At 35.8% G+C, this 10340-nt stretch overlaps 1 non-coding gene across 1 annotated transcript; it reads left to right on the top strand.

The window, feature by feature from the left end:
* The first annotated feature begins 9692 nt into the window (after nt 1-9692).
* LOC138398525 (small nucleolar RNA SNORD26) lies at nt 9693-9761 on the top strand. Its single transcript, XR_011236004.1, has one exon. It is a non-coding gene; the product is annotated as a small nucleolar RNA SNORD26 (small nucleolar RNA).
* The last annotated feature ends 579 nt before the right edge of the window (nt 9762-10340 follow it).

The following is a 10340-nucleotide window of genomic DNA, read 5'->3' as shown; positions in this document are numbered from 1 at the left end:
TTTTTATTTCTGCTTCAATTTCATTACTTGACATCAGTCTGTTCAGGAGTTCTATTTCTTCATAATTGAGCCTAGGGAGGTTGTCATCAGGGAAATGCAAATCAAAACCACAATGAGATATCACCTAACTCCAGTGAGAATAGCTTTTATCAAAAAGTCCCAAAAGAACAGATGCTGGGGTGGATGCAGAGAGAAAGGAACACTTACACACAATTGGTGGGACTGCAAACTAGCACAACCTCTATGGAAAATAATATGAAGAATACCTCAAATAAATGAAAGTAGACCTACCATTTGATCCAGGAATCCCACTACTGAGGATTTACACAAAGGAAAAAAATATATTCTATAAAAAAGACATCTGCACTAGAATGTTAATAGCAGCACAATTCACAATTTCAAAGATGTGAAAACAAGCTAAGTGCCCATCGACACATAAGTGGATTAATAAAATGTGGCATATATATATATATATATATATATGCGGTGGAGTATTACTCAGCCATAAAAAAGTTGGTAAACTAATGCCTTTCATAAAAACCTGGATGGAACGGGAGACCACCCTTTTTGGTGAAATATCGTAAGAATAGAAAAACAAAAATTGCATGAACTGACTACTAAATTGGAACTAATAGATCAACACTCATGTGCACATATGGTAGTAAAATTCAATGAAAATCAAGCAGGGAGGATAGGGGAGGAGATGATGGGTGAATTCACACCTAATGGATACAAAGCACACTATCTGGATGATGGACACATTTAAAAATTTTATTCAGTCTATACAAAAGCAATTCATGTAACCAAAAAGTTTGTAGCTCCATAATATTCTGAAATAAGAAAAACATAAAACTAAATAAAACAACCTGTATATTTTATGACAATAATGATAAAATAATGTATTACATTTCTATATGTTTAAATATTTTATAACAATGTAAAGGTGTATTCAAAAATGTAATGAGATGGGAAAGAGATCTTTAAATGTTGTTTAATGACTAAAACAGAAATTTTATGTATAGTATATTAGCTTTTTACTACTAGTCATAATTACCAGAAACTTAGCAACTTAAAATAATATATTAGTACATTTCTTAACTTAGTTTTGGCCCAGCTAAACTGGGTTCTCTTCTCTGGATCTCACAAGGCTGCAATCACATTGTTGGCTCAGGTGTGTTCTTTGGAGCCCAGGGTCTTCTTCTGAGCTCAGTGGTTGTTTTCAGAATTCATTTTCTTTTAGTTGTAGGACTGAAGTTCTCTTTTTATGCTGGTGGATAGCCAGGATCCACTCTCAGCAACTAGCAGCTCCTGTAGGTCCTTGTCAAATGGTCCACTCACAACATGACAGTTACTGCACAGCCAGCCAGTGAGTCTCTTCGGCCATCTGCTAACATGGAGTCTCAGATAACAACACCTGGCAATGACTATTCATCACCTGTGCCATATAACATAACTAATTAAGGGAGTGACTGTCCCATCACCTTTGCCATATTGTATTGCTAGAAGCAAGTGACAAGGAAGGGAGTTATACAACAATATGACTCCTGGTGGGGGGGGGCATCTTCAAATTCTGCCTCTGAGTGGTCTTTATTTTTATAAGTATGACTGCCTCTGTGTTCATATATGATCGTTAATAGAGACAAAGAATACTAAGCATGAGTGTAGATTAAGTTCATCAAATATTTTGTGTTTTATAATGATTCCTTAACTTTAATTTATAACCAATATTCCCATGACCAATAGTAATGTGCCTGTTAAACTCATCATCACAGTAGTTATATTTTATACTCTGTTTTTTAAAAAGGGAATGTTATTTTATAATGTAAATTATCTTTATTTTCTCTGTAAAGAATGAAATTTAAATGCTATCAAATATACAAAGGGCATGTTATTTTATAATGTCAATTATCTTTGGTTTATGCATATAAATTTAAATGTTATCTAACATAGACCAACTACAAAATAGAATTATATATACATTAACTATAGTATTAAGTATAGGTAGTAAGTAGTACAACTAGATATTTTCTTGTTCCAGGTGGAAGAATATCTGGGTCAAATGGTCAAATAGAATGTGTCCTGTTGTTTCTGAGCCAAAGCAACAATAGAATAATTACCAATGTAGCTAATATAAGTTCAAATATATTCTGAATAACATTATATATGCATATATATATATGCATACATTTATACAGACACACCAGAAACAGCTTCATCTCACTTGTAAATAAAAGATGGAAGTTTAAAACCTTCAAAATTACAGAAATATAAATTAGAGCTTTTGATGGATTTGTTATTTTCATAATAAATTCTTAAATATGTTTTAATTGAGTATATTAATATTGTAGTGAAAATGAAATTATGCCTCAAAATATAATTCAGTGCTTATAATTGTTACATGTCCATTGTTACCATGAACAGAGGTTGTTGAAATTCCAGTTCCAGCTCTGATCATTTCTTCTTCCCCTGCTTAAGCACATAAATAAATTGAAAGTGTTTTATTTCAAAAGGAGTCTTTTTGGTTTTTTTTTGTTTTTTTTTGTTTTTTTTGAGACACAGTCTCACTCTGTTGCCCAGGCTAGAGTGAGTGCCGTGGCGTCAGCCTAGCTCACAGCAACCTCAAACTCCTGAGCTCAAGCGATCCTCCTGTCTCAGCCTCCCGAGTAGCTGGAACTACAGGCATGCGCCACCATGCCCGGCTAATTTTTTCTATATATATTTTTAGCTGTCCATATAATTTCTTTCTATTTTTAGTAGAGGTGGGGTCTTGCTCTTGCTCAGGCTGGTCTCGAACTCCTGAGCTCAAATGATCCGCCCACCTCGGCCTCCCAGAGTGCTAGGATTACAGGCGTGAGCCACCGCGCCCGGCCCAAAAGGAGTCTTTTTGAAATCTTAACTTGGATGTGCCTACTTATCACTGATTTGTAGATCCCAGGCAAGTGGTTGGATATTTTAGTCTGGGGTCGCGTGCAGGAAGTATATAAATCCACGCTACTGGATGAGGCTATGCTTCAGTGGAATGGTGAAGACTTAAGTCTGATAGGATTGCAGAGTCCACGAGACATAAGGAGTTGGAGAAATCTTCTGGGAGGAGATGTGAAGGACTGCAGTGGCCATATAAAAGGAGAAAATAGTATTGTATAAAGGGAAAAATGAATGAGAAAAATTTAAAAACATAAGAAGAATGGGGTTCATGTCTAGGAGGGAAAGACAAGACTGGTATAGAACTAAATATATTTGGTTTTGGAATAATGAGGAAATTCTTCTCTGATAGCTTTATTAACTTGATAAATCATAAAATAAGTCATAATTCAGTTTCTATTGTCTTCTAAAATATTAATACTGCTAAAAATCTCCATTAATACCTCAGAATCTTATGACAGTTGAAACCTAAGTAGTGTTTTCATATATTAGCCAGAAATTAGGTTACTCTTAGGGACATTTTGAGAAAGATAATAGAATTAAAGTCAAGCAAGTCATGGTTCAAGTCTAAATTCTGATATTTATTTGTAAATTGTATGTATTCTCTGAAGCCCAGTTTTTAACTCTAAAATAGTAGGTAGGATGTATGGATTAGATAATAAAACACTTAGAAAAATGCCAGGCACATGATAGTAGCACACATAAATGATAACTATTAACAGTAATATTGTTATTAAACTATTTTGGGTAATTATGGTTTCTCCTAGATATGTGCACACATACCCAGGATATGCTCTACTTATGGCAGATGTCAGCAGTGCAAGAGGGCACACTGAACTATGCAAAAAATTAAAAGCCACTATAAGTGTCATATCCACTCATATTTCATGGGCCAATCCAAGTCAAAAGGCCCTATCTAATACCAATGTTGTTGGGACAATGCTCTACCTGTAGTGGGGAAATGCTACAAAGTTACAAGGGTGAGTGTTTCATAATTTACAGGAAATGAAGGAAGAATTAGAAATAGTGATTCAATTTAAGTGCATCAATCTAGACTTTCTGTAAGTCCTGTATCATAAAATACATACCAGATAATTTTAAGAAAATTATTAGTCCAGTTGCAAAAGGGAAGACTGACAAGGCTTGGGATTTGGACTTGTGAAGTCCAAGTTTGAGGTCAAGTTTGACCTAACATAAACTCTTTGACCTCTCTGGTCTTCAGTCTAAAGTCACCATTGAATTGGGAATAATGATATTGCTTGAACTGTAGTTGGTTCTTTTCTGCTTTTTGACCTGCATCCTGTGCCCTGAGCAATTTAAAATATTTTAAATAACCTACTTTTTTACTTTTCACATACTTTAAAGTAATTACCTTAGAGTAGAAATACAACTAAGAGACATTTGTTCCTAATCTCTAGACCTAAAACATTTATTTGATTTCTGCTTCTGAAAGAAGTGTTATTTAGGCAGTATATTTTGTGTAAAGTATACTTTTCTGGAAATGTCAGTGGTCACAGACTTACATTTAAGTATAAAAGATGGCCACAGATGTGATTTGATAAGGACAACTTTTCTCAGCCACAATATCACCTTCATTTTCCTTAGCAGTATGTTGAAAATCTCACATTTTCCATTTTTTATGTTAGTATTTTCAAAAGCATCAGTAAACGGAGATATTTAATAGATGAAACAACATATTGGGTTATTATTAATTGCTGACATTTTAGTACTTATTACCTCATTAAATTAACTCTTCATAAGAATTCAAAGGAGAAGTAGGACAGGCCTAATTTGAGAGAGATGGAATGAAGGAACCAGTGGGGCCTTTGCAAGTGGGTTACTGATTGGCGAATACAAGCTTTTAGGAAAGATGTCCAGGAACCTTGAACTTCCAAAGACAATATGAGATCAGCACAGAATATTTAAATGAAAACAGGAAGGGAGAGGAGGCTAATTCATCACTTCACAAATATTTAACTTATTCTAGAAGATAAATTGTATTAAACATTCTAAGTCAATACATGACATAGGAGGCCTGGCATTGTCTGACCCTGGCCTGCTTCACTTACCAAATCTCTTGGTCCTCTCCCCTTTCCTAACTTTGTCTGGACAGGTTTGTTTTTGTTCTGTTCTTCTGCTGTTCCAAACTCTTTCTGTTCACTGCTTCAGACCTGTTGGTATCTCCACCACTCTTCATCTGGGTCACTCCTACTCATTCTTTAAGCCTCAGCCCCAGTGTCTCTAAAATAGAACATCGCAGGCACACAATCTAAATTTGTTTCCACCATGCTTCTCTCTGACTGAACTTTTGCTTTTCTTTTAAAGTATTTTATGTCTATTTATTTGTTTCATTATGTCTCAGATTTGTCTATTCTATTAACCTGTTATCTGTGTTTTCTGGGTTCACCTTTGCAAAGTTAGTGCTGATTTGATTAAGTAAGCGCTTAAGCAATATTTGTTAAGGGAGCGAATGGATGAATATATTTAGTGGGACATCCTATGTAAAACCATTTAATAAGAATTAGAAAAACATAACTCCAATATTTTTACTCCACCCCTGTGGTAAAGTTGAGAACATTCTGAGAGATAGGAGATATGGGGAAAAGGCACCTGACTCTGGCAAAGCCAGATTTTTGCCTCATATTTATCTCTGGTTATAAAATTGATGAATTAAGAAGAGAGGCAAGAAGGCTGACTCAAGGAACAGATATATGCTGCTTCTCCAGGGAACAACCAGGATATCCATCAAAATTCCATATTTTGAATAGAGCATCAGAAGGAGCAAGAGTGAAAACAACAGAGAGGCAACAGGAGACCTTGAGGGGGAAGCTAGAAGATGGACCGTCTGCGTGAGTTTTTTTTGAGTGCTTTGAGTGGCCCTCAGCTGGAACCCAGGAAAGGGGTAAGTAGGAGACCTTCAGGGTCTCAAATCACCTAATCAAATGAGTGAAAATATTAAAAATAAGCAAAGGATTCTCCAGTAACCAGACAAAAAAGTTTTTTAAATATGCAACCTTAAAAAAGTAAACATCAAAGGGAGGTTGTTAGATAATAGATAATTCTGTTATGTGTTGGCAAAGAAATACAGGGATGGAGAAAAGAGATGAAGTGAGAAGAAGATGAAAGGCTTATGAAACCCATCAGTTGATAAGAAAGCCATCTGCATATTGACTCAATACGTGACACAAGCCTGTGCGATTAGCCACATGCCACGCTCCTGGAAGGCTGTGTGTGTACTGCCCAGCTCTCAAGTACAGTCTGGATAGAGATGACATAAGGATTTTTAGATGAGAAAGGGTCAAGAAGAATTTCCCTAAATTATATCAGAGTAAATGGAAAACCTGAACAGAGCTGCTGATATTGGGTGTATAAATAATAAAGGGAGATGCAAGGCAAATTTGAAAACACATGAATGGAAAATATGTATGCACGTATGTTTGTGCACATGTGCACAATGTTAGGGAAAAATACTTAAAAAGAAAATCTTAGGAAACCTCTCCACAAAAGTAGTAGAGATAGAAAAGAGTTGTGTTATTGAATAAGCATCAAACCAGAGTGTGATGTGCATCCCAGGCAATCTGCTAAGAGACTGCAAAGGCAGAAAGGAACGTGACCGCTTTAGCCAGCGGAAACAAGTGATTGCAGGCATGTATTTTAGATAAACAATAACCAGCACTTAGGTAAAGGGACTTGAGGGCACCATTTGGCACTCAGATTTTATTCTAACTTTACTTTGCAGTTGGGGCTCCTATCTGTGGCAGCTTACAGGCTTTGTACAGAAGGAAAAAAAGTTGTCATATATTTATGGCAGAAGGTAGTTTTGGAACTTAGAACTATGTGCCCACCGAAGTTAGGCTCCTATTCTCCCACAAAAACCCAGTAATAGGGGTACTATCTCTTGATGTTTACATTTAAAAGAGATGGCTGCCTGGTTCTTGAGAAAGACATTCCTGGCTCATAAAGCTGACAGAAAACCTATCTAGTTTTCAACAGGATATATATATGTACATTTCAAAAAGAGGAGAAAGTATCTACAATTACATGTTTTCTAAAGTAAATGCTCTAAGTAAAAAGAAAGGAAATTTCTTATTTTCAACAGGGAAATTGAGGCTTTTATTTTTAGTTTTTATTTGTCTTCATAGCTCTTATGTGTATGTACAAAAGAGAAGGAATTCAGCCTGAAATAAAACAATCTATCTGACACTTTCTAGTATATCTAAAAAATAATCTTAACATGATTCAGGATATAGATATAGGTAGTTCATTGAAGGGATTAATTTCCTCATATTCCCATGAGAGATTAATTCAGATTAAATTTAATAATAAAGACATTTATAAACCTATTTGTAGTTATACAAATTAACTAAATATATACACCTAATGGCATTTACCTGTGGGGAATGGCGAGGAGGCGTGAAGATATCCATATATTGAATTTGTACAGTGCTCTGAAATGCAGAAATCACTTTCTTACATATGACCTTTCTTCTTTGCTGATATGAGACTCCTTTTAGAATTTAGACAGTGGTATTCCATTTCATTTTCCTTCATCATTGTAGCAGAAATGGAAGTTATCAAAATATCATGGAAGAGGAGAGACTCATTGCTAGTGAAAATCTATTACTTAAGTTTTTGTTATTGTTAGCAATTCAGTTTTAATGTGTTATAAGACTGTGACTATCAGAAAATGAAGTGCTGTGAAGGAACCTGTTTTTAAGGGAGTCTTAGTCATTGATACGATAGCTATTTAATGGTATCATAGTGTAGTGAAGGGTTTTCTATATTTTTCTTTTTCAAGTTGTAGAGCACTTTTCATTCTCCAGTTTTATTTACTTTTGTATGGAAAGCACTGGAAGTTGCCTTGGTCCTTGCCACTTATGGGTTTTATAATCTTGGGCAGGCTCCATAAAATCCCTTTCTCTCTGTTTCTTCTTGCTTATGCAACACTGTATCACATGCTATGAAAATTAGCTAATGTACCTGGGATTACAGAAAGGGAATAAAGAAGGAAAGGGCAGCAGGGGACAGGAGAAAGACTAAGAAACAGAGAGACAGAGACAGAAAGGCAGAGTGAGACCTAGAGAGAGATATATGGAGACAAAGAGAAAAGTAAAAAAAAATATTTAGGCTCTTAGAAAAGGCTTTTTATTTCCTCCTGGTCGCTGCCTAAATACCTTATGGGGACCTGATATGGATTCAATTGTGTCCTCCTAAAACTCATATGTTGAAGTCCTGCAATGTGACTGTATTTATAGATAGGTCCTCTAAATAATTAAGTAATTAAGGTTAAGCAAGGACATAAGGATGGTGCCCTGGTATGGCAGGACTATTGTCCTTATAAGAAAGCCAGAGGACTCCTGCTTTCTCTCTCACTACACCAGGTAAGAACACAGCGAGAAGGCCACCATCTGCAAGCTAGGAAGAGAACCCTCCCCAGAAACCAAATCAGCTTCCAGAGCTGTGAAAAAATATGTTTCAGCATTTAAGCCACCCACTCCATGATATTTTGTTACAGGAGTCTAAGCAGACTAATACAGGGCCCCATTGGCTACTAATGTCTCATGGGGACACCCAACAGAACAAAAGGTATAGGGTCTGTTTATGCTTGAAAAATGTGATGAAAACCATAGATATCTTGCCTACATTATGCTAACTTTTACTTGTTTGTATTTATATTTAAATTATATAATCAAATTCACTGTTATAAAAATAAACTATAATATATTTGGAAATAAAAAAATTTGGAAACATTTTTAAAGGACAAAATAACTACTAGGTAACACATCTATGTAATAGTTCAATCTGCTGCATTTATTATACTTTTATTTAGATGATCTCAAAAAGATTTCAATTGTTTGTGATCATATACAATGAGTTAATTTTAATTTATATGTGTGTGTGTATGTGTGTGTTAAACATTCCATTAACATTTTCTTACTATTTACTTGAGGTAAGATCCTATTACTTCATACAATAGATGTGTGAGATTATCAGTTTGGAACAGACAATATAGCTTTATTCATATATACTTATTTCTACCATAATTACCATAGCCACATTGTCACAATGTTTTTCAGTTACACTTGGGTTGAATTATTTTCTATCTTCTCTTAACATTCAGTGAATTTACAACTTCTATTTTTAAGGTTTGTTCTTCCTTTTCTGGTTTTCTCACACAGACTTATGCCAATTTGGTTCCTACCCTATATAATAAAATAGTTATACTGGAAAGCTATTTTTGCCTTTTTAGGACTATAACTTTCTAAGTGAAAAGGCATAGAAGTAGCTTATAAAGCAGTTTTCTATGCCGCAAGAGAGTTATTTTTTTTAAATCTGCAATGGTCTCTTGGACCCAAAAATTATTTATCCATTTGGGAGGAATAAGCTAGAAAATATAGACAAATAATCAAATTTTTTATTGTGTACAATCTTTTGAATGAATTATTGGTCAATTAGTGAATTTGATTTAGTAGGATTATAGACCAGCCTAGCAATGCCTTAGAATCAGGGAATAGCAGAGGAATTAAAACATATGGTTCACCAAATTTCTATCATTCTGTCACTTCCTGAGGACTCCGTGGTGGGCACTCAGCAGCAAGAGCCTTTCCATCCAACCCGGGCATTCTGAGGCTGTTGACCAGGGTATGATTGCTGTTCACTGTGGCTTGGTAGGCTGGGACTCTTCACTGAAGTCGTTGTATTTTATTAGTGAGGATGCTTTTGGATCCGAATGTCTGAAAACTAACGAGCTCGTTTCAGCAAAATCAGGAATATATTTTAAGAATTGAACTCTCTCTTTCTGATGGATTGGTGGAGAAAGTACAAAAATTCTGAGTAGCACTGCACACAGCAAATGTCTGGGGTCTTCTGGTTTTCAGTTCTGAGGTGTTAATGAAGAAGGGTGTCCCCCCCACCATGTTCTGCTCAAAGGAGCTTACTGGTGGGAGAATAGGGCAAGAGCCATCTTTCTGCAAAGCCAGCATTGCAGTGATGCTCCAGCATTTCATAACCTTTTCTGAGGAATTTAACTGCCTACCAGGACGAAGACAGGTCATCCCGATGATGACAATATACTCCTCTATCTTAGGATGCCCACTGATCCACGCAGGGTCCAAGTCCTGGGAAGAGTTGAACAGTGGAGCAGCTTGTTCCTGTGTACCACTGAAAAGCCTCTGGAGTTGAAAGCTACTGTTACCAGTAAACTGCTTGTTGGTCCAAAGGTCCAGCACTTTGTCTGGATCCTCAGAATGATTTGAGGGAAACTAAGCCATGTTTCTGCTCAACTCTACGCTGAAATCAGAGATCTGCAGAAAGAACAACGTGGATATAAATGCTAAACAAGCACTGGCCTTGAGATAAGCGATATTGAGACAATTGCTGCCCATCCAACACCAGACTCCCTGTACTATAAGCCATAA

Source organism: Eulemur rufifrons, chromosome 17, assembly GCF_041146395.1.
Source record: "Eulemur rufifrons isolate Redbay chromosome 17, OSU_ERuf_1, whole genome shotgun sequence".
NCBI classification, from domain to species: domain Eukaryota; kingdom Metazoa; phylum Chordata; class Mammalia; order Primates; family Lemuridae; genus Eulemur; species Eulemur rufifrons.
Note: the sequence above shows the minus strand (reverse complement) of the source record. Positions and strands in the feature narration are given on the sequence as shown.